The sequence below is a fragment of the Camelus bactrianus genome, chromosome 6 (genome assembly GCF_048773025.1).
Source record: "Camelus bactrianus isolate YW-2024 breed Bactrian camel chromosome 6, ASM4877302v1, whole genome shotgun sequence".
NCBI lineage: Eukaryota > Metazoa > Chordata > Mammalia > Artiodactyla > Camelidae > Camelus > Camelus bactrianus.
Window position 1 is genome coordinate 47,578,749 of NC_133544.1, and position 24,087 is coordinate 47,602,835.

A 24,087-nucleotide genomic window follows, 5' to 3' on the forward strand; every position below is an offset into this window, starting at 1 on the left:
TTTTTGTCCAACTGCTGTGGCTAGGACTTCTAATACTATATTGAATAAGAGTGATGAGAGTGAGCATCCTTGTCTTGTTCCTGATCCCAGATGAAAAGCTTTTAGCTTTTCACCATTGATATGATGTTAGCTGTAGGCTTCTCAAATATGGCCTTTATTATGTTGAGGTATATTCCCTCTATAACCACTTTGTTGAGAGTTATTTTCATCTTGAGGTGTCCAATATGGGGATGTGGAATTTTTATACATAGTACTTTTGCTACAGTGTGGCTTTGCAAGGGCTTATGTTAAAACTACTTCCATGTTTAAGCAAAGAAAACTGCCTACATATTGGATTGTCCTGATGTGAGATAGGAGAGATAATTGGTTCCTGTCAAAGATACAGTTACTGTGGGCACTTTAAGGCTTGGAGCACTTACAAGACTGTTGTGAAAATAAAATCCACATGGATATTGTTACCAAACCAAGTTCATTTTGCCTGATGCACAGCAAGCCAAAATGCTAGGACACTGAGGTTTGCAGCAAAGAGAGGGTTCATTTGCAAGGCATACAAGTGAGGAGGTGGGAAGGCAGGTCTTGAATCTGCCTCCTCAAAGGCAAAGGGCATGGGATATTTGTGATATAAAGAATAAAGAAGAAGGGTGGTCTGAAGCATGAGGAGCATGGGGAAATGTGATTGGAAAAAAGTGATAATCATTGTTCTGCACAGACGTAACTCAGCTTCAGGCCTCTGCACATTCAAAAGGTCACTGGGTGGACACTTGTACGTGCCCAGTGGGAGAGTTGGTATTCCTATCCAGTCTTAACCAGCTCAACTAGAATTAGACACAGCTGACACTCAGCTTGTACTAGACACAATTGACTTCAAGTTCCTGGAAAACAGCTTGGGTGAACATTGTTTGCACTACATGCTGCTTGGAGGACTACAAATCTTCAAACAACCTTAGTAAAGGCAGATGAAATAGATTTAACCCAAGATTTCAATATTACATTGGGCAGAAATGATTTGTATTCCATTATTTGTAAAGTTACCTGTTGTTTGCTTTCATTTTCTTTACAACACTCATTTTATTTGCATTTAAATATTTTAAGCAACTTAAGCGCAAATGTACAAGTAAAGATGCGTTAAAATGAATCGCTTGATATCCATTACTTCATGTATATCAAGCAAAAAAGTAAAAGACCCCAAAAAGCAAAAAATGTTTTTTGCTTTTGTGATTTCTTTGAAACTTATCTAACATGCGTGTTCTGTAAAAACAGTGAACAGTGAAATAACTTGAGATGGTGGCTAGTTTTCTTTAATGTCCTATGAAATCTTTATGAACAATCCAAGCACAATTGTTAAAAACATGTATATTAAATTAATGCAAGTGGAATGAAAGTTTTATGAATTAAAAAAAACCTAGAAACATGAACTCTTGATTATTCTTTTACTTTATTCCTCGGTTTAATTTTAATATTATGTTTTTTGGTGTCAACATTTAGCTTAGAAGTTACTTTCATCAACATTTCTGGTATCAGGATGTGCTTTTGAAATGTGACTGAATTTAATATATACATTTCACCACTCTGTGCCTTTGCTATATTTATTGATTTATGTTGCTTTGAAATTTTAGTTATTTATTCTAACAAAAGTAACTTTAGTACTGCTCACATATGATCCCCAAATCATCTTATTCTTTGTTGAGGAGATCAACATGTAAATATCCTAGAATACCTTTAAATAAATAAATACTGGAAGGTAAAGCCATTTGAATTTTAGAGCTTTATAAGGCACACAGGTCTTTTTTGCTGACGCCAGAATGTTGGTAGTAGCTCAGCAGCTCGAGAGGGCCAAGAGCTCAGGAGGTCAGTGATCTAATCAGGGTCATTGTTCTAACCTGGAGTCACAGTATGAAGAACCCTGTCCTAAGTATATGAATTTGTAATCAGAGGTGAATGAGATGCAAAGAATTACTAATTTGGGGCAATAAAGCTAGCGTCATTATATTTTGAATGATGACTTTCTGAACCGTGATTTAAATATTTAAATTCAGGCATATGTTTTTTAATTGTACTTTGCTTTATTGTGCTTCACAGATACTGTGTTTTTTACAAACTGAAATCTTCTGGTGACCCTGCATTGTCAGATAATGGTTAGCATCTTTTAGCCATAGAGTATTTTTAAATGAAGGTATGTGCCCTGCTTTTTAGACGTAATGCTATTGCACACTCAGTAGACTACAGTATGGTGCAAACTTAAATTGTACATGCACTGGGAAACCAAAAAATCCATGTGACCTGCTTTATTGCAATATTTACTTTATTGTGGTGATCTGGAACTGAACTTGGAATGTCTCTGAGGTATGCTTGTATTTGTTGACTGCTTTAACAACCTTGGCTTTTTATTTTGAGATATTGGAAGAAAATCTCTTGAGTTATATTTGAGGAACTTGATCTACTTTAAGAGAAAATTCATAACTTACATTACACTTTAATTGGCAGGCAAGATATAAATAAATATCACAGGGTTCTAATAAATTAAAAATAGCTTTTACTGCAGATTAGTACTGGACCTTAAGTAGAAATGATTTTATAATGAAATATGTATATATCTGTGAGAGACTGAATATACAAATGGCAAATGGCCAAGCCATAAATAAAATGTAGAAATCTGATCCACAACCTCAGTAGCAGCCAGGAGGGGAAGCCAAACCATGACTTCCATAGCAATCAGCCCCCAAAGGCAAAAACTTGATCAATAAGTGCCAGCTTCGCTAATTTTTGCCCTGCTTCTAAGTTTCGACCAACCAAAGAAAACCAAACATGCTTCCCTAACCAATCACATAGGGTCCCCTGCTTCTGGTTAGCCTGTCTCCAGGTTCCTCCTGCTAACAGCTTCTAATCAGGGTATACATGAAGGCTTCCCTTTTTTCTACTTTAGAAGCTTTATACTTCCTTGACTGCCTTTGAATCCCTGCCAAATGCAAGCGATAGTTGTGGACTGGACTCCCTTGCTATAGCAAGCTCTCAATAAAAAAACCTTTGCTCATTCTCCTTTGGGTGGTCTTCATTTATTCACACATCTGGAAATAGAAATGTATGGGATATTGAGGGTTATAAAATCTAAACTACATCATCTAAGATTTTAAAATAACAATTTCAGGGTATAAATTACTCCAAATTAAGTAATCTCACGACGGTTAAAATTTGGTGACTCTCAGCTTGGAATTGAGAAGCAGTCAATTCTAATTTAGACATTAACTTTCCAACCATTTCTTGATTTTGTAATATGGATTTTCCCGTCCACAGTTTAAGACTAACTGAGATCATCTGAAAGTTATTTTAATATATAATTTATAGTGGTCCTTTGAGTCATTAACCCAGGATCATACCTGATGATTTAAAGTTTTATCCAGAAAAGAACTTGGACTTTCAGTTAGTTGGTAAGGAATATCCAATATTTAGATAAGAAATTCAATTATCTTTTCATAGAAGCCAAGGTGATTAGAGTGCACAGAGCCAGAGGCACTATGCTGTTTCACTTTAATGTATAGCTGAGCCAATTCTGTTTTTAAGTATATATTTTATTTCAAGAAATTGGACCTGCCTTAAGAGCCATAAACTCACACTACTGCATTCATATTTATTGTTTTTAAAGTAATTATTTTGCTAACTAATACATTAAATTTGATCTGTTAAATAATGGAAGCCCTTAACTTTATAACAATCTCCCTAAAGTTTTCTCCTGGATTTTTATTATTTAGTTATGTTCAAACACAAATTATAATAGCCAATGCCACAGAATTTTCCTGGGTGCTTTAAAAACAGAAAGAAAAATGAAAAAACACTTGGTAATATGCATTTCAATGAGAAAATCCAACGATATACTAGTGGTTTTCAACCTTTCTAGTATTCATAATGGTAATAATAAATACAAACACACGTAGTGCTTATTATGTGCCAATTTTTATTCTAAGCAAATAATAGGTATAAACTCAATAATCCTCATACCAATTGTAGGAGGTAAGTATAATAATTTCTTAACACTTTAGACTTAAAATTTTTGTGATCCAAATCAATGATTCTTATATTTTATGTTTGAATAAAAAATTCAAAATTAAAAAGAATAGGAAAGAGTCAGTACTTTTGCCAAGGAATGTCACAAGAAACTACCCACCACCGTTAATACAACCACTATCTATTCTCATCACCTTTTCATTGAAAAAGATACTTTAATATCAAAACAGTGAGCCCAAACTCAGAGTAAAGAGTACTCTTTTACTGAAAAAAAAATCTGCTTTATGAAAAGCTTATTTTATTCCTTATTTTTTTTTTCAGATTTTTACATGGATCAGTAAAAGCTTTATTGATAACCAAAGCCAATCTATGGTTTCACCTTGAAGAATAAATTAGAAATTTCAATGGGTTTGACTAATTGAAGGTAAAACAACCAATCCATTTGTCAATGATATCGAAAACAGTCAAATTTCCCTTGTTTTGTGTGGATAAATGAATTGGCAGGTTGAATTCTTTTCTTCCTTCCTTCCTTCCTTCCTTCCTTCCTCCCTTCCTTCCTCCCTCCCTCCCTCCCTCCCTCCCTCCCTTTCTTTCTTTCTTTCTTTCTTTCTTTCTTTCTTTCTTTCTTTCTTTCTTTCTTTCTTTCTTTCTTTCTTTCTTTCTTTCTTTTCTATTGACTAAAAGCAGTGTGAACAGTAATAGAAAAAAAATCCACACACACACAAATGAATTCACATTCATGCTCTTTTGCCAAATAAATGTGTTTTGCATACTGAGTGGTCAGTTTACTTTCCTCATACCTGCCTTTAATTTAAGTGCTTTCTTAGATTGTGAGTTAGCACTTGCTTCTCCAAAGTCCTCTGCTTTAACTTTAATGTCACTATACCTTTGGGAATACTAAGCATCACATTTCAGGCTCAACAAATTTGTTGTCTGTCTATGGAGCATCCAAAGCATAACTTGATTTTTTTTTCAGGGGTTTAATTTTCAAGCTATATTAATTTATTATTTGGATGCCACATTAAAAAAAAATTATGTCTTCAGTTCTTTGGTTGGTCTACAAAAGGGACATATTATTCTCATAGATGAGTAATTTTTTTTAATAGACTTTATTTTTTTTAGAGCAGTTTCAGGTTTACAGCAGAATTGAGCAGAAAATACAGAGTTCCCACATAGCCCTCCCCACCCACACATATATATTCCCCTACCTTCAACATCCCTCATCAGTGTGGCATATTTGGTACAATTGATGAACCAACAGGGATGCATTATTATCAACCAAAGTCCATAGTTTACATTAGGGTTCATTCTTTTTTTTTTAAACATTATTTTTTTATTGAGTTATAGTCAGTTTACAGTCATGTCAATTTCCAGTGTAGAGCACAATTTTTCAGTTATACATGAACATACATATATTCATTGTCGCATTCTTTTTCACTGTGAGCTATCACAAGATCTTGTATATATTTCCCTGTGCTATACAGTATAATCTTGTTTATATATTCTACATATGCCTGTCAGTATCTATAAATTTAAAACTCCCAGTCTGTCCCTTCCCACCATCCTTCCCCCTGGCAACCACCAGTTTGTATTCTATGTCTATAAGTCTGTTTGTAGATGAGTAATTGAAGTAAAATAGTTCTAAATTCTGTATCCAGAAATCAGGAAATAGCTAATAACATGAATTAGTGTCAAAATATACATTATTGGTTGAATAGAGTTGGATGATAATTCAACTCTGCATAGGGATAAATAGTCACTGAGAATAATCTAAGTACTGGATTAGTGTTTTATTGATTTGTGAAAAAGAATGGAAATGTGGTCATGTTCTCTGCTTTTAAAGAGGATGTTACTTCTGGGGTGGTTATTTTGATCACATTAACACCTTAATCAAAGTAATCAGAAAATGACTAATGATTAGGTGGTGATCAACTAGCAAACTACTACTCAAAAAATATCTGAAATAATTTTGTGAGTGTAACTATGGAAATATCAATTAGGAAAAGTTGATTTGGTTGGTGATTCATGTATTAGAGTTGATAGAGGAAAGCACCCTAGTAAAAATAGGGTTTTTTTTTTTTAGCACCACACAGTAATATGTTTGATCTTTGATACCTTATTTTATTTGAAAAATTAGTTTAAAATAATATGTAATAAAACATACTGTAGTGGGTTGAATTGTGGCCCCCCCAAAAAGATGTGCCCTAACCCTAATGCCCAATACCTGTGATTGTGAATTCATTTGAAAAAAGGGTTGTCATAGATATAATTACATTAAGAGTCCCAAAATGAGAGCATCTTGAATAACCCAGGTGGAACCTAAATCCAATAAAATATGTCTTTATGACAGATACAAGAGATGAAGCCATATGAAGATGGAGGCAGAGACTGGAGTGGTGTGTCCACAAGCCAAGAGTGCCAAGGATTCCTGCAGTAACCAGAAGCTAGGAGAAAATCATAGACAGATTCTCCCTCAGAACTTCAAGAGGCAACCCATCCTGTCAGCACTGATTTTGGACTTCTGGTCTCTAGAACGGTAAGAGGATAAATTTCTATTTTTTTTAAGCCATCAAGTTATGATAATTAGTTACAGCCGCTCTAATAAACTAATGTATATACTTATGCCTAGACTAAAATGTCAGAAAATTGGAAAACTAAAATAGGAAAGTAGTTAACAGCATATTGACTCAACAAGAGCTAAGTAGAGGATTAACTCTAAATTATGAGTCATCTCAACTTTTATCTCATATCTACGTTAACAAGCTTAAATAAAATTAATTGAATTTTGAACACCATTAAAGAAAGAGGAATGATATAAATGAATATAGTTAAGTCAAACTTTATAAGCAGAAACTGATTAAAAATGAAAACTAATTTGGAAACCAACTGTCTAAAATATCTAGGGAAAATGCTTCCTGAAACATATTTAGGGAGAAAGTCACTTGGAAAACTTTAAGTTCTTAAGCAGAACATGAACAGTGTTAAACAAATGTGATATTAATTGCTGTGAGATTAAATACCTAACAGCAGAATAACAACCTTTATGCACAAAGTCTTTCTGGTTTTCAGTCAATTATTGTTTGTGTTATTAGCAATTTCTTTACCTATGCAGTAATTATTTAAAATTAAGTCAAAAGGAATCCCTTCATATTTTGGGGAGACGTTTTTATGCCTTAAGTTAGACTGCCTTGTGGAAAAATGCTCTAAATTTATCTATTTAAACTTACCAAACATCTATGTAAAAGAGCAACTAGCTGACATAATTTAGGTCATAATCCTCTTCAAATGTATTTTAGAAAAGGATTAAGTAGTAGTAAAAAAAAATCTCTACCCAGATAATATAGAATCTGGATGGTTACTGTCATTGCCAGTTATCAGAATAAATGTATGTATCTAAATGCCAGAATTTTAAATTCTTCATAAACTTCACAGAAGATTGAGTTCTCACTAAACAAACAAAATACGGCATCAAGCCAAGGGAATGAAGAGAATTGGAATCTCACTTTGGATAAATGTGTAATTAATCACTGTTGACTAATTAATTAAACCCTTTTATTTGTATTCTAAACTCTTCTTATTTGATATTAGAATATATAACAAATGGAGTTTCAAGAATATATTTTGAAAGACACTGTGTCAAAGTAACCATTATCTCCTGATGAGATTTTTAATTAATTAGAGAAAAGTTCAATAGAGGTTTAATATGAAAAAAAAAAAACTTCACTGTAAATATGTTTGGTAATGTTATAACTTGTTGTGATGTGCTACTGAGTAAAAGAAGTTTGTAAGGCAATATGAAAATAAATTTTAATAACTGAAATTTTCTTTATCACATTGTATTAAGCTCATTCTGTAAGTTTTTATTTTTAATTTTAATTATAAATTTTTAGTGCAGATGAGATAGGTATGTAGAAAAGGTATTGGAGAGATGCATTAGTGGTTTATCAGTTTTAGATTTGATTCCTTGCCCTACAACCTACAATACTGGATAAGCTAATCAATGTAAAGGTAAAATTATATAGTAAATGAAGCAGATTAGGTACTCAATAAGTGCTATTTATTATTGTACTTAAAATTCCATTATTTCTTTATTCATCTTTACTAGATATTCTAAAAAATTTTTTTGGAGTTGTACCTTTTCTCTCATGTTTAAATCTGGGGGAAAAAAACGGAGATATACATGGATTTCAATAACCCTGTTAGTTATTGAAAATGTATATCTTTTTACCTTATTTATTAATTACAAAATTGGCATGGATTAAAGTTCATGTGTATTCTTAAGTAGTAGGATAAATAGCTGGCTATTTCTGATACTTATCCTGAGTGATGTCAACATCAGGCTGGAGATATTTATGAATATATTCACCTTAACATTCCTGCCCTCTTCAATCCCATCAACCTTCATCTTCATGAAGTCTGAACAACCAAGTCCCATGAACACACACTGGATTTTGTTATCTTTCAGAATTGCTGCTTTGCAAATTTTTTTAGAAATATGTTGTTTTCTTTGCCTACTGCTTTCACTGCTATTCCCCCACCTAATGGAATCTTTGTTCTCATAGAGACGCCTGAGTCCTTAATCATCTGATTTATTTATTTATAATTATTTTTACTAATTTGTTGGGCCTTACCTGTCTTTACTTTCTTCTCATTTTAAAGCATATTATATGCTCAATATAAGCCAACACTGTTTTTATTACAAGTGATAGAAAAACAGTTAAGTCTGATTAAGGCGAAAAAAATTGGTAACTACAGAAATGTAAGGTTTATCTGGTCCTTGTAAAACACTGGAAATGGATGGTTTGTTCAATAAACGGTTCTAAAACAAGTAGCTAACCAGATGGAAAGCAAACTAAAATGTTTAATTTAATTATATTTTATTTTTATATAGAAAATAAATTTATAACTCTAAAAAGAATTATAGGAAATTTTTTTTATCAAATCGGGGTAAAGAAGAATTTCTTAAAGTACAAAATGGGAAATATTTAATATATCTACAACCTTAAATTTTGTATATGTATCTGTATCACAAAAAATACTATAAACTCAGTTCAAAGCCAGCTGACAAAAGGTTAATAACCAGAGTACGAAAATAATTTCCACAATGGATAAAAGAAAACAAAAAGAATGGATAGTTACCTGAAGAGTATCGTATCAATCAAATTTCAGTACGAGTCATAAAGTACATTCAAAAGAGGCTTTGAAGAGAGTTTAATACAAGGACTGTTCATGGAGGTAAGGGCAGGATTTAGGAAACCAACTAGGGATAGACTAATCTGTAGGGCCAGCAGCAGAAGAAAGAAAAATGAAGGGATAAGGGGAGAGAGAAGTTAGAACCCCAAAAGAGTACGAGGGTCGCCTGACAGGAGCTGTAGCCCTGGCAGAGGGCCACAACCAACCCACAGCAACCAGCAGGGAGATGCCAGTGGGACAAATATTCCATACTACTCCCGTCCTAATCTTTGAATTTTCTGCTAATGTCTCCATTGGGCAAAGCCAACTGGAAGCCAGAGGACATGGAAGCCAGTGCACAACTTGCATAATTAAATCTCTGATTAAGGGTATCAAATCTAAGATTCCTACAGCCTAAAATTTTGCTAGATGGGGATAAGAGAGGTCTGTTACAAATAGGCTTTAAATCAAACGGACTGATTCGGATGTATGTTGTTAATTGGGTATCAGGTTGTTGGCCAATTAAAATATCCATGGCTGAGGATATTATGGAGCTCCAGCATCAGCCTATAGGAGCCCCTCCAATTTAACCAGTTACTGTGGCCCTTTGCCTCAGGAGTTAGATTGGTAATGGGCAAGCAAGCAAGATCCTTGAGTTAGGGTTATATTAGCCAAACTGAATGAAATGGAGAGAGAGAGAGAAGAGAGAACATATCATAACTAGTTAGGTTGAGAAATGAAAGGCTATAGACTGTTTTTTAAAAAAAAGATTTTTTTTTCTCATGACGTAGAACACATTTAGGATGTAATAGAGAATGTGTATCCCATATGTAAGCCCTTTGAATTTGGTTTGTGTAACAGAAATTGGCTATTCTGAAAAGCCCTGCATCATGTATTCTTTTTTTTTTTTTTAACATTTTTTATTGAGTTATAATCATTTCACAATGTTGCGTCAAATTCCAGTGTAGAGCACAATTTTTCAGTTATACGTGAACATGTATATATTCATTGTCACATTTTTTTCTCTGTGAGCTACCATAAGATCTTGTATATATTTCCCTGTGCTATACAATATAATCTTATTTATCTATACTACATTTTGAAATCCCAGTCTGTCCCTTCCCTACCTCTCACCCCCTTGGCAACCACAAGTTTGTATTCTATGTCTATAAGTCTGTTTCTGTTTTGTATTTATGTTTTGGGTTTTTTGTTTGTTTGTTTAGATTCCACATATGAACGATCTCATACGGTATTTTTCTTTCTCTTTCTGGCTTACTTCACTTAGAATGACATTCTCCAGGAACATCCATGTTGCTGCAAATGGCATTATGTTGTCGGTTTTTATGGCTGAATGATATTCCATTGTATAAATACACCACAGCTTCTTTATCCAGTCTGTTGATGGACATTTAGGCTGTTTCCATGTCTTGGCATTGTAAATAGTGCTGCTGTGAACGTTGGGGTGCAGGTGTCATTTTGAAGTAGGGTTCCTTCTGGATATATGCCCAGGAGCGGGATTCCTGGGTCATATGGTATGTCTATTCCTAGTCTTTTGAGGAATCTCCATACTGTTTTCCACAGTGGCTGCACCAAACTACATTTCCACCAGCAGTGTAGGAGGGTTCCTTTTTCTCCACAGCCTCTCCAGCATTTGTCATTTGTGGACTTTTGAATGATGGCCATTCTGACTGGAGTGAGGTGATACCTCATTGTAGTTTTGATTTGCGTTTCTATGATAATTAGTGATATTGAGCATTTTTTCACATGCCTATTGATCATTTGTATTTCTTCCTTAGAGAATTGCTTGTTTAGGTCTTCTGCCCATTTTTGGTTTGGGTTGCTTGTGTTTTTCTTATTAAGTCATATGAGCTGCTTATATATTCTGGAGATCAAGCCTTTTGCAAAAATTTTTTCCTATTCCGTAGGTTGTCTTTTTGTTTTACTTATGGTTTCCTTTGCTGTGCAGAAGCTTTTAAGTTTCATTAGGTCCCATTTATTTATTCTTGCTTTTATTTCTATTGCTTGGGTAGACTGTCCTAGGAGAATATTTTTGAGATGTATGTCAGATAATGTTTTGCCTATATTTTCTTCTAGGAGGTTTATTGTATCTTGTCTTATGTTTAAGTCTTTGATCCATTTTGAGTTTATTTTTGTGTATGGTGTAAGGGAGTGTTCTAGCTTCACTGATTTACATGCTGCTATCCAGTTTTCCCAACACCATTTGCTGAAGAGACTGTCTTTATTCCAATGTATATTCTTGCCTCCTTTGTCAAAGATGAGTTGACCAAAAGTTTGTGGGTTCATTTCTGGGCTCTCTATTCTGTTCCGTTGGTCTATATGTCTGTTTTTGTACCAATACCATGCTGTCTTGTCATGTATTCTGTATTTATAAGCCACATATAGTCTTGCAGCAAATAATGATGTCAATCATAGATCAATTAGTAAAACTCTCAGATGCACTGCTGATACCATATTGCCATATTATCGCCATGGTGTGTGACCTAAGTTATTTTTTCTTACTCATCAAAATGGGATCTATCTTGTGCATTACACGTAGTGTTTTGATGCTTTCTGAACTTATGGGACTTTGAATGACCTGGCCCACTGCCAACCCCTGTGATGAAGATTGAGCTTTGTGTGGAAGCATCTAGTTTCAGTAGGGAACAATAATGAAATGGTATCTCATTGGACAGGCAGTAGTAACTGCCACTGTTTAAAGAAAGCTGCGTTATAGTGGAGGTAGCCACACAGCTAATTATGAGTTACCTGATTGATATGCTTATCTGAGAACAGTGCACTTAAAATGCTGTGAAAGACACACTTTATCGTCTTAGTGCAAAATCCTTCCATAAAATATTTTTAAAATTAAATCTTTAGCATGATACTCTATAGAGATGATGCCTGTGGCTGATTAACTACGTATATTTTGGGGGAAGAGGAACAGCTTCTTTGATTAATGGTAATCATATAAAAATATTATCTGTGCCTTAGACTTTAATTGCTTAGAGTATATCAGCTTTGTGTGACACAGAGGGAAACAAAGCTGGAGATTTACTTTAAAAACAAACAACAAAGCCAAATCTTATTCCTCCATGTAAGAGGCATAAAATGAGTCAGAATTAGCATAAAAATTGCCAACTGGCGTATAAAGAGAACTTCTCCAGAATATAGTAAAATCAGATTAGAGCAAGTCATTCCAATCTGTGGGACTTGTTAAAGATGTCAGGGGAGATTCCATCTGTTTTGAGAGAGAGGGTAGGGCCCTTTCACAGGATTTCTTATGAGTAGCTAGCAGTGTTCTTCAGTCTCTTTAAAGTTGGAGGTGCAATAATAGAAGAAAAATTAATGATACTGTTTTTAGCAATGTACTAGTTAGTATTGATACTAGTTAGTGATGATACTAGGGAGTAATAACCCCTCAGTAATCCCAGTCTCCTCCATGCATATAACAGATATAGAATGTCTCAACAGTTGGGCATTATAGAATCTTAAGATTGGAAAGAGCTTCAGAGGATTACTGAGTCACACCCAAAAGTTGGTGTTTCAATCATTTCTGTAAAATTCCTGATAAGCACAGCCCAGCCTTTGCTAGCTAGAATATGTATTGTGAAAGGGCATTTATTACCTTCAAAAACTGCCCACCCTTATCTATGCATAGGTTTGATTTCAGATGCTCTCTCTTGTGTATCTTATGACTTCTACCTACTGTTCTTGATTTGATCTATATGAATCATAATGAAAAAAATGTCAACTCTACTTTCTGCAGGATAGCTTAACTCTATTTAAGGCATCATAGCCTTTAAGATTTTTTTTCATCTTGAGCTGAGTCTTTTGTACCACATAAGAAATGAAGCCTATGGGGAGGGCTGTCCTTAAAATTGTCTATCAGGTAGTATTTGCCTTCACTAACATCTTTCTAGAGCATTTACACTGGTTTATCCTCTTGGTCTCAATAATTGCCATATTCCACTTAAGGTACAGCCTGTTGCCACTTAGTCATCAACATCTCCATCCATCCGGGCATCCACTGAGCAGTTGACATGGTAACATCCTTTAGATACTAGCTATCCTATCATTAATTTTTATTATTTATTTTGTAGCTGTGTTTGTGTTTCTGTTCCATATTGAAAGGTCTCAAGAATGGGGAAAAGCTGTATTTTTATTTGTATCATCCTCAATAACCATCTTCATCATTGCAATACCTCACATTTATTATCTGCTTACTGTGTGACAGGCCATGCTGTAAGCCTTTACATGTATTAACGTTTCAGAATAGCCTCATGAAATAGGTACTGTTATGACCCAAATTTTAAATATGAGGAAACTGAGGCATGGAGAGGTCAAGCAGTTTCCTCAAGATGGTGCACATCATAAGTGTTGGGATCATTGCTTGAACCTGGGCAGTGTGGCTTCAGTGCTGCCATTCCTGTTATGTTACATTGTGTCCTATAATCTAAAGTAGGAATCTTCACTGCCTCTCAATATACTTTCTTATTTGTGCCTGAGAAGCAGAGTTCATCTGTGCACCTATGTTTAACCATCACTGAGATACCAGACCTGCTATCTTCTGTCCTTCAGACCTTTATTTTGAACTGTAAAGTGTGTGACTCCATATGGAAGCACTACTCCTGTGTCAGACTTCATCTATCCCCAAATGAGTTCATCATTTTCCACTCACAACCCTGCCTTCCCTCATGTCCTCTTTCATTAAATGGAAACATCATTCAGCAGTTTGCCCAAGTTAAAGACCTAGGCTTCCTCATAGGTTCCTTCCATTCTCCTGCTCTACCACCTCCAGTTAATGTCAAAGTCCTGTAGATTCTACTTCAGTATTTCTCCAATTCAGCCCTCTCTTCTCCATGTTCACTGTGATTACTTTAGTTCACAATTTTTCACTTGGAGTATTGTAGCTCTAGCTTCAGAAAAGTCCTTTATTCAATTGTTGCTCTCTTCCAATGGAATTACCACAGCCAGCCAGGAAACTTTATAACATAAAAGTAATTCTGTCATGTACCTATTTAAGATGCTTAAATGCCCACCCCCCAGATCCTTTCAGGATAAAAGACAGATTTAGGAAGTCAAACAATAATCTGTCTTTGTTCACCTTTCCAGCCTTTCATGTTGTCATATATTCTTAAACAACCTGCTATATACTATTTTCTCTGCCTAGGATTACCTGACCCTCATGGTCTCTCCTTAACCAACTCTTATCTATTTTTTGAAGATTAGTTCAAATGTCACCTTCCCTTGAATTGTTCCCTACAGCCATCTACACTCCGATATCTGATTAATTTTCCTTGTTCCATATGTTCATCTATGCTTTTTCTATGTGATTTCAGCAGCATAGTAGTGCTTGATTTTTACTTCTTCAGTCTATTTTCCTCAGAACCTGTGAGTTCCTTGAGGGCAAGTATTACATTTGCTGTTGTTGTGTTCTACTATTTAGCACAGTGCCTGGGAAGCAGCAGACCTAAGACAAAAGTTAGTTGGATAAAGGTCAATAATGCCTCCGAGTGTATTAACAAAAATGAGGGCCTAGATCCAGGATGGAAAAAGGTTTCATCTCTGTGCTAGTTCTCACTCTTTGAGGAGCTGCCTGGAGCATGGTGTTGACATGGATTCTAAGGCAACATTTCGGCTCAGTGGAACTGTGTTGGAATTTATTACTGACATTTATTATAGGCCTAGTGGGCCTAGTAGGCGATAGGGAGAAATGGCATTTGCCTACCTTGATGCTGTTCTAACAATATTTTTCATTAGGATTTGCCTTCAGATAGGAAATCCTCAAAGACTATAAAGATGTTAATGCTCCCTGAAGTTAATTTTTAAAAATAATGACATCTTTGGGACTTATTTCTTCCAGGAGCTGGAAGCTTGCTTTTGTGCTTCAAATTATACCAATTCTTCAAAAAATAGGAAGTAACATAATACCGTAGTTAAGTCCCAGGATTGGGGTGTCAAGCAGTGTTAGGTTGAAGCTCTATTCTACTACTTATTGCTTGCTTGACCTTGGGCAAGGAGCTTAAACCTATCTAGCCTCAGTTTCCTCATCTAGGAAATGAGAGTAACTGTGCTAATATCTACTATTATTATAATTCTAGCAAACCTCTACCGGAATAGTCTATACAAGTATATAGAGACTTAAACCAAATGCAGAGCATTGTAAGTTAAATCTAATTATAGGTACCATGGTAAGAATACCCAGCTGACATAATGTAGGACTTCACCAATGCCTTTATGCACGGCAGAGTGTAATTGATTACCAGTGGAGCAAAGTAATTCTAAGCAGTTCAGTTCACACTGTGAAGTTTGTAATGTAGGCAAGTAATGGCAAGTATCAATATTGAGTTCTTTCTGAATGTCAGGCATTGCTTAGGTCCTTTATACATCTGCTGATATAATATGTGAAAAGTCTTAGTACAGTGTTTGACACATGAATAAATATGCTACTAATAGTATTACTTATAACTGTCCCAAAAAACTAAACAGAGAAGGTGGATTTATTTGGTATTGAGATATTTGTTAAACTACTCACTATACTCAGCAAAGGTATGGTCAATCCTTCTATTTATTGAGCACTTCATATATGACACATACTGAGTCTAACTTTAATAATCTCTAGATTATATCTTATCCCAGGCAACCATTATGGGACCATGTGATAGTTCCAGACATGGGCGAATGACCACAATCATGGTGCTCTGGTTAAATTGTATAAAGTGCCACATTACTGAGAAGAGTATAATGCAAATGCTTTTCCAAGGAGGAATTTGGGGGCATGTAAGCTCATTGTGGAAATCACATCCCATCCTGTGGCCACTATCCTAATACTGGGTTATATAATATTATACTGGGTTTACACACACACACACACACACACATATACACACACATACCTAACCCATAATACTGGGTTATATAATATTATATATGCTATTACTGATTTCTCACTAAGATCAGGATTTTTTTTTATTTATTTAAAAAAATTTATTTATTATTTTAGGGGGGAGAGGAAATTAGGCTTTTATTAACTAGTTAGTTTTTTAATAGAGGTACTGGGGATTGAACCCAGAACCTGTGCATTCTAAGCATGTATTCTACTGCTGAGCTATACCATCCCTGCTACACATAACTTTTTTTAAAAAATATTTTTTATTGATTTATAATCATTTTACAAAGGATCAGAGTTTTAAGAGTGTGAATTTACCACAAGGAAGGTATTTCTTACCAAATTAGATTAGATGATAATTTCTTGCCCTTTACTTGGAAGAGGGGGAAAAGACAGACTTAGGGAATCTCAACTTATCCTTGAAAGCCAATTTTCTACATAACCGAGAGTCAAACTTGAAATTTTGAGTTCAGCCTTAACAAGAACTGAACACTTGATCCTGCAGACCTCGAGCCGGTGATGCCTCACAATATGAGTGTTTAAAACCACGTGTCTCAAAACAATAACGATGTGTGTTTAGCAGCTCTTTTATTTTGTTTTAGAGTTGTTAAAAGAATATTAAAGTAAAACCATGGAAATGAGACTCATCTGTTTAAGTACGTTTAAGTAGGGATTACATAGAGGCAAGTTATCTGAAAGTGCCTCCACTTCTAAGCATTTGAACGTGGTTCTTAGTCACTTATCCCAAGTGAAATGTGATTGCATTGGGATCAGGCTTTTATCCTTTATTTTCAGTAACAAAAATCACACCCAGCAGTATGACAGCCAAGGCAGCCCTGGAAATTCAGCATTTTGCTGAGGAGAAGGAAAGTGGCTCGGTTAGGGTTTTTTTTTAAGCTAATATTTTTCTTAGCTTTTGGTGGTTTTCAGACTATTGGGCCGTGCAGCTGAATGTGCCGCAGTGGCTAATTTAAAGTTCTAAGGGAGTTTAAACTAGCATGCATTTTTCATCACAGATAGGTTAAAAGGTTTTTAAAGTATTCTACTTATTCATAGGCAGCTGGAATACAGTAGGATTGCATATCTACCATGACTTCAGCAAACATCATCCCCAATTTGGCCCTGTAAAGGACAGCACTAGAAATTCTTTACATTTTTCCTACCTAGACATAGACTGCAAATTTTATAGCAACTTTAGCTGTGAAGTCTTCATTTCAAGACTCTACATCTTCATTTTAATATATATTGCTGTTCTTTTTTTGTGTGTGTGCCCAAGGAATACTAAATTCATGGTGGCTGTGAATGATACGGGTTATTGTAACTTCCTGTAAACTGGGATTACTTATAGAAGGTAAGAATACCTGACCACAAATTACACTGGTGTAGTTTTCACCACTTTCAGTTCTCCCAGTAGGCCATAGTGGGTGGATTTTTACCAAAAAAATTATTCTTTTGGTGGTTTCGCTGTCATATATAAATATGCATCCTAGAAAGGTGTTGTCTCATCAGTGCATTGTATTGATACCAAATACTGCCTCTTTATTCAAAATGAGAATGGTTTGACAAATGGAAGCATATAAAAAAGAAAAAAAAGATGTCAAAATAGAGTGGTCCTTCATAAAGCAGAGACATGGCTGCCCCCTGATGTCTTATATAAAGCTTGCGGCCTCAGACCTACTGTAGATATATAATGACATGTTATCAAAACCACACCATTGAGTTAAAATGGTTGATGTCAAACTAATTCTGCCTCACCGGGTATTTCTTCCCATTTATAATACTCTTTTTAAAATAAAAAAGGGTCCAACAATTCAGATGTGTATATATAATAGGGATGATATACAATTGTACTTCAAGCTGACTGCAAGCAATCTGTCAAAAAACAAAGCTAAATTCTGAGTAATAAAATCCACCACATGATTGATATCTTGCATTAAAGTGTAAGTTGAAGAAAGCAATTTTGTTTATGGGAAAGTCTTAGCTTGGCACATTTTTCATGTCACATAAAGATGGAAATCTTACCTTATGGTTGTAGATTACAGTTATATTTCAGCTTCTGTAATTGTAAAAGGACACATATCTATTTTAAAATAAGAACCATTTTCTTCTGATAAAAATGAGCTCATTTTAATATAGTTCTTTCTTCCAATACATATTATAGTCTCCTTTGCTTTCATTCCCATGTTAACTCTTTTATGACTCTTCATTTTTATTGTGGTTGAGTAAATGACTGCATCTTACAAGAATTTTCAGAGTTTCCAATTGCTGTGTGTTTGTGGGCACAAACCATGAGTTAATGATAAAGAAGTTACATAACACTTAAGAATATTGTGAACTGAAGAGAACTGAGTCAGTATGTGCTTATTTTGCTGTGTAGAAGAGAAATGAGTGGTAATTGAAAAATCTTGTATAATTTCTGAAGCTTATTGCTTTCCAATTTCTTTGTATTAAATGCCTTAAAATAAAGATTTCTAAAAATTCCCGGTATTTTATAGTTTACAAAATGCTAACACATACATCATTAATCATTTGTCTTTTGAAATAGAAGTGAATATTGTTATGATTTTTATCTTCCTGTTTTAAATACCAAAAAACTGAGGCTCAATGAAGTTAAATAATCTGCCCAAAGCTGACCATCAAGAATTTTGCAGACTCTGGTGTTTCGATGTAGTGGAATTCTAAATGATTTAAGCTCATTTGCCTTCTGACTAAAATATGGGAATACCCACTCTAGCATTGTCCTTAACGTATGTTAGCTAAACTAGAGCTGATCAAAAAAGTTTTAAATCAAAGTTTTGTTTTTGTTTTGGAGGAGTGCATGTAGGTTTGGATAAGAGAATGGGAATTGGAATAAAAAGGGATAAATAGAGAATTGTTAACTCTGAGATAGTAAATATGTTTTTAATATACAGGTAATTCATGTTTAATAAATACGGAGCAAAAATGGCAGTATCGAATCTACAACACACCTGTGTAAGATTCGTGAAAGCCCTGCAGGATATTCTCTCTTTGGACTGTCTTTGTGTATCATGTGAAAGTTTCATTCTTAGGAGAGGATTAGCTAAATCTGGATTCACATCACTATTATTCAGGTCTGCATTTCTCTTTCTGAATGAATCACTACTTCATGTCCTTTTCTGTCCTTTTGATTCCCTATGGGCTAGGCTGGTTCTAAAATGGTTCCCAGTGACTGAATCCTGACATCTGATATTCCACACTCTTGTGTAATTCCCTCCACCTGTGTTTGGGTTGCCCCTAGTGACTTGCTGCTAATGAACAGAATATGACAAAAGGGACAGATGTCATATCTGAGATAAAGCTATAAGGAATGACTTCTCTCTCTCCTCTCTTGCTCACTCCTCCCTCTTTGGCAAACTTTGACCAGCTGCCATGTTGTGAGCTGCCCTATGGAGAGACCCTCTAGCTAAAACCTGAGATCCTCAGTCTGCCAACACACAGAGAATAGATCCTGCTAACAACTACCAAGTAAGCCTGGAAGCAGATTCCACACCATCTGAACCTTGAAATAACTGCTGCTTTGGTGCACACTTGGACTGCAGCCTAGTGAGAGACCATGAGCTGGATGGAGGAACCAGCTAATCTGGGTCCAGATTCTTGACCCATAGAAATTGTGAGATAATACATGTGTAATTCTTTAAATAGCTAACTTTTCTGGTCATTTTTTACCCTCCTTAGATATTCTATTCACATCATCATATTTTATTTTTATGAAAGCTCTTACCATTATTTAAAATTATCCTAATATATTTGTTTGTTGTTTATTCTCTTTCTTCCTCCACTTAAAATGTAAATCTTATATGAGGTGAGACTTCGTCTGTCTTGTTCATCTTTATTCTCCAGTATCTAGAAGAACACCTGGGACTCAGTAGTTATTGCTTGATTGAATGAATGAATGAATGAACACATTTTACCGAGAGTTTTCTTTGTAGGCCCTTGTTATTGTCTCTCTGAAATAGACAAATAGCTTAAGGCAGAAGCATTTGATATTTCTTTTTATCTTTACCTACAGAAGGATGATTTCTCAAATATTTTTGAACCTGCTGCTAATCTTCCTTCTAACAGCTGTTTCACTATTAACCTCTCCACATCCAAAGGTCTTCATAAACAATATTCTCATCATTTTTTTGCATTAAAATTAGGTAAAAACAAAAAAAAGTAGATTCTTTGACATACAGTACGTTTTCAAATTTGCTTTTCTCTGGATTCTGAACTTGCATTCACTAGTCTGATTTTGATAGAGCAACATATTATCTGCAGTAGTGAAATCATTTTACTTTCCATATTGTTTCCCTGTAAAGGGCATTGGCTTCCTGAAAAATTCTTATAAGTGAAAATAAGAAATACCTTCTCTTTCTCTGTCTCTCTTCTTATTTGTTTTCCCTAGACTGTTGTTGGTTTCATAAAATAAACTTCTGGCTTTTGGACCGAATTTGGTCCTTGGCTTCATTTCATCCAGTTCTCAAAGCAGTTTTGCTTTTGTCACTGATATACAAACTAGTGGAATAAAGCACTTTCTTTCTCCTTCAGTTATTGTAAAACCCCTTAGGATTTAAAATTACAATAGTTAAAAAGTTATAAACAATAGGCTCCAGGTTCAAAAAGTGTTTGTAGTTGTGATCTAAAGTTGGACTGACCGAAGATAAATATCAGATGTATTGTGACCTATCTTTTGTCCATGGTGGCAGGAATGTGATAAGGGATACATGACTGCCCTGTACTCCTTCATATTTAACAATGATTCCTATTGATGCGGATTATAATCTAAAAAAATCAGAGTATTCAGCTGCCAGTGAGGTAAAAGCAGTTAAAGTTTACAGTCACCAGTTGCCTAATATAACATTTAACTACTTTTGAAATTTAGAGTAATTAAAAATTCCAGTCAATAAATGTAACATACGTTTTCCTGTGGTAGGTCAATGTGTATTTGATCAGGTAAGGGAGAGTGTAAGAGGGGAAGCAAGTTGGAAGGAGAAAGACTGATAGAAATAGACAGTCCTAAAAGTCTTATTAATCATTCTCAATAGATGAATGTCCTAACAGTCTTCTAGTGAGTTAGGAGTTTAAGAATTCACTTTATAGAAGGAAAAAGACACGGTCTAGGAGAAAGTGATGCTATTTGTGGGGTATCTATCTATCATATTCTGGATACTATATTAGGCACATCATGTGCTTTATGTTATTTAACACTTAAACAGTATGTAAAGGTACTTTTCCCATCCCTAAGTGGATCTGATTGTCTGTGTTCTCACAACACAGAGCTGAAGTAAACAGCACAAACAATCTCTCTGTAACTTCAAGCTCCATCAGGCCCCTAACCAATGGTGAGTTAGTTTACTTTCTTACTTACCCCAAGAATATTTCACACATTCTGTACTTTCTTTAAATTGCTCACTCTTCCCTTCCCACATCACTCTCAGTTGATGGTTTTGTATCTTTCTTCAGAGAGGAAATAGCAGCCATCAGACACTGCCTACTTCATTTTCTTATCCCTGTCCCCTCCTACTAATTTATTGTTACCTACCCTTTCCTCCTTCTCTCCTGTTGACACAGGTGAATTCCATCTCTTTCTCTGGCTAGATAAGTCTCTTGCGTTTTTGGAAACTAAGCTATTAAGTACTCCCTTTCTCTCCTTTGTCTTTAACATACTCTTCTCAACTGAATCCTTATTAGCTATTAAATATGCTACATGGGAGTATGTTTTCAATTTTAAGTTTAATATTTAATATTCAATTCGAGTTTCAATTTTAAATATAATGCTTAATATTATATAAATGTGTTATGAAATGTTTATACACTGTACTATATGTTAATTTTATTAATTACAAATCCATAGAAAAATTAATAATTATTTTTCTCCCTATTGAGAAAGATAATCATCCCCCTCTTCATAGAAGTGCCCTATTATTTTCATCTAAAGCCACCTTCTCTTTGCCCATTTCTGCCTCTGTTACTCTATTTTTGTCCTCCTTTCATAGTAAAGCTTTTTAAAAGAGTATTGCATACTCTCTCTTCTTTTCTCTTACCGAGCTTTGTGTGTCATGGTCACCAATAGATATTATTAAATCCAGTAGTCACTTCTCAGGTGTGATATTTATTAAAATTTCAGCAGCATTTGCTGTCGTTGATAATTCTTTTTCTTGAGTCACTTTCTTCATTTGACTTCCAAGATGCTGTCTGGTTTTCCCACTGATTCTCTGGCTTTTCCTTCTAGTTGTTCCTTATTGATCCCTTCTCATCTCTTTGACCTTTAATATGGGATTGCTCAGGTCTTACTACTTGGACTTTTCTCTATTTATATTCACTTGTTTGGAATTATCATCAAGATTCAGAACTTTAAATATAAGCTGCCAACTAGAAAATGAATACCTTCAGCACAGATCTCTTCTCTGACCTCCAAGTTCACATAGCCACCTGACTACTTGTTTCCTCAGCTTAAATTTGTAACATACATTGTAAACTTAACATGTCCAAAACTGAGCTCTCACAGTGAATGGCAAATTCACTCTTCCAATTTCTCAGGACCAAATCTTAGCATCATCTTTAATGTCTCTCTTTTCCCCTCACACTTTGTATCTTAGCCTTGACCTTTAAAATATACCCAGGACACAAATTCTTCTTCCTCTAGAGTCATTCTATTCTGATCAAAATCATAATTATCTCTCACCTGAAATGTTTTCATTGGTCTCCTCATGTCTACCTTCAACCTATTTCCAACCTATGAAAAGCCACAGTAAATGTGGTGAAACCCAAGGTGGATCATGCTCGAAATCTTCCAAGAGTTTCCCGTCATTCCATCGTGGATAAAAGTCCAAGCCCTCATAGTGATCCACAGGGCCCTGCATTATTTGTTCTCATTTCAAATTACCTTTCCTACTTTGTCACCTTTAACTTCCGCTTTAGCCATAACAGCCCTTTAGTGCTTCAGCACTTCAGTTAGGGCATATTTACATGCCAGTCTGCTTGAAACAGACTCTTCCACTTGATATTGCTTCTGCCTGTGCTGCTCTCTCCCCAGATACCTGTTTGCCCTACTACTTTGATCTTCTCATAATAAAAGATATGCTTTATTTATTTATTTTGTTTTTGTCTGTCTCCCCAGTAATATAAAAATCCCATGTACTAGTTAGAGTAACCCCTGGCTCTTTTAACAAATAAGCCCCCAAATTTCAGTAGGCTAACATAATACAGTTTATTTTTGGCTCATATAGGTCTTCAGTTATTTTTACCATCAGTGATTCAAGAGGGCACTTTGCCCCACTTAGTCATTCGGTGATCCAGGCTCACAAAAGCCCTGTCATCTTCTAATTTCATTTATCTGAGGCCATTCTGGAGGCCACTCCTGTTTCTTAAAGGCCATAGCACAGGAATGGCCAACTTTATTTCCATTCCAATTCTAATGAAGACATTCAGTAAGATGGTTACCTCTGGATGAATGCATGTGGGACATGTAGCCCCTGATTGGGCAGCTACCCGCCAATGGCAACAAAGAGCCTGAATATTTGGCGAATGCCTAGCTGTCTATGCCACATTCCAGAAGAGCAGTGATGTTTGATTATTTTGCTTATAGCTGTATGCCCAGCACCTAGAACAGTTAATGAATCACTGAAATATAAACAAACAAGTAAACAAATAAACAAACCATTTACAGACCTATAACCCCTGTCCTTTCCCTTTACAAGCTTATCAAAATGGTAGTCCAGATTTCCTATTTCACTCTAACTTTCTAGTCATTCCTCATCCTACACCAATCTGAGTGCCACAAAACCTGAACTTCTTCTTTGTAAATAAATTCACTAGAAAATGTGGCAGGTAATTTTTAAAATTCTTGTGATTATTTTTTACCTTGTGGGGCTCTGTGCATTGAGATGAAAGCAACTATTACTTCAGGGAGAGGGCAGAACACAGCTGAAAGTAAAGAAGTTAATGTTTAGCTTTAATATTCCATAGACAATTTTCAAATCTCACAGGAGTGCCAAAGGTTATGCAATCTGATTTTCAGTTGCAAA

The 24,087-nt window shown here is 35.1% G+C and overlaps 1 protein-coding gene across 1 annotated transcript in view; it reads left to right on the plus strand.

Annotated features, from left to right (window-relative positions):
• The window catches only part of LOC123611833 (uncharacterized), an 853,613-nt gene that overhangs the window by 452,774 nt on the left and 376,752 nt on the right, over positions 1-24,087 (plus strand). The window contains exons 7-8 of the mRNA XM_074366584.1: positions 4,321-4,423; positions 6,350-6,535. The gene's annotated coding sequence lies outside the window, so the exon portion shown is untranslated. The remainder of the gene's footprint in view (positions 1-4,320; positions 4,424-6,349; positions 6,536-24,087) is intronic.